Consider the following 2,033-nt stretch of genomic DNA (forward strand, 5'->3'; position numbering starts at 1 on the left):
CTCATCCGTAAGCTGCTTCAAGCATCGGACGGCGTCATCGGAGGGGCTCGAGAGCGTTCTCTCTTCGCTAGAGAACAAAAAAAAAACATTACTATTTCGTCTTCATCAGCCACCAAGAAGTTGGTCTAAGCAGGAAAATCACGGATATGCTGTCAATATACATCGTCGTTGAACATATTACTTGTGACGAAGTGCTCCCGTATGTCATGTTTGCGTACAACACGGCTATCCAGGAAACTACGCAGATGACGCGGTTCGAGCTGGCCCTACGGAAGACTGCCGACTACAATGCTCGATGCCATGCTTCCGCACGTAGAAGACGACGACCTCTACGCCGACGTCCAAGGATACCTTCAACGTGCGGAGGAGGTCCGCCAGCTCTCTCGAGCTCGCATAACTGACCAACAGCTTGTGGATGCCGGACGCCACAATCTCCGACAACGCGACGGCGAGTACCACCCCGGAAATCGTGTTTGGGTTTGGACTCCCATCCTACGCAGCGGTCTCAGTGAGAAGCTTGTGCGACGGTATTTCGGACCCTACCAGATTCTACAACGTGTCGGTAAACGTACCGACGAGCTGATCCCCGATGATGATTCCGCAACATCATGACGACGCATGCGGGCCGAAGTCGTCCATGTGGTTCGCTTGAAACCTTACTATGCTAGATGACGGATTTTTTTGTTTGTTCGGACTGTTTATTTTTGCATCGGGTGGATGTACTCTTAGAACGGGGCAATGCCGTGAACCATGTATGGTTTTATTTATTTATTGTTTGTTTTACGGGCCGGCCACGCCCGAGTCTATTATGTGTGTCCAAAGCGAAGCCTGTCTTCCCTTCTTTATGTTTAGGCCGCGCGGGCTATCTCATTCGGATAAGCAGACTGTTTCCCGCTAACGTCACTGATCTTAGAACACTATTTTTTGATCTACAATGTTCTGGAAGTAACTCAACGGTTCCAGAAACACTTACGGCGAAACCTAAGAGCATGCAGAGCAGACACCGCGGCATTCGATTCGACGACAATGGCCTGCGCAAGTCACTTTGTTGACCGCTGCTTCGCCGCCTCTCCATTGTTTTGAGTTGTTAGCGGTGCACAAGTTCGCTGAAATAAACTTGTTTCTCCTTCAAGAAAACTGCGCCGTCCTTGGCTTCGTGAATATATTATGCACAAGCTGGCTAGCATGCCTGCATTCATACAAGAAAGTAATGGCGGTCTTTTCTAGTAGCAGCCCTGGCGTCCGCCAACCGGAGACCATGCAATACTACGGGACTGGTGCAAAGGGTCGCAGCCGACGCTTGTTTTGATGCTTGTACACGTGTGGACGGCGGCATTACAGACACAACCAAAGTAGCTGGCCCACTGCACCACCCGCACGATTACATATTTCATTGCGGAACGTACTACGAAAATGGTGTCTTTGAAGTGAGTGGTGCAGCAGACGAGTTGGGTGCCGCTGACTCTTCCCACTACCCCTCGGCTGTCGGCATGTATGTTAATCTCCCAAACTGTTGCTTCTCCGTGTGATGCCGCTCGTTAGTGTGAATAAAGGGAACAGTAATGGTTGTGTGAAAATCAAAAAGTACTGGCGGACGTTGTGTGAAAATCAAAAGATGGCATCGCCTGCACTGTGCCCCCTCCACTGCAAGCAAATAATATTGTCACAAGACATGGCAGACAATGCTCATGGGTTCATAGCCTACCTAAGACAACGAGGGCTACGACGACGACGAAGATGTGGCTATTGCGCAGGTTGCGTGCGCACTGTCTTCGCCGCGTCTATGTTATGTAAATATATAATAGACTGTTCGCCTTCCTCATCTGTCATGGTTGGTCTCATTTCAGTCTGGCAACCACGTAACACTTTGGTGAGGGGTGCTGGATTCAGGCCTCCCAGGCTTCAGCTTCACCGGTTTCGGCTCATGAAGTGGTCTCATCATGGCTGTCGTATCACGTCGAGCCGCCTCATCTCCCTTGAGCAATGAATGTGATCATGGCCCAGCCCCTGGTCCGCTGCTAAGACGCGCCGAG

The sequence above is a fragment of the Haemaphysalis longicornis genome, unplaced genomic scaffold (assembly GCF_048455015.1).
Source record: "Haemaphysalis longicornis isolate Haplotype H1 unplaced genomic scaffold, Haemaphysalis longicornis Haplotype H1 scaffold_11, whole genome shotgun sequence".
Taxonomy (NCBI): Eukaryota; Metazoa; Arthropoda; class Arachnida; order Ixodida; family Ixodidae; genus Haemaphysalis; species Haemaphysalis longicornis.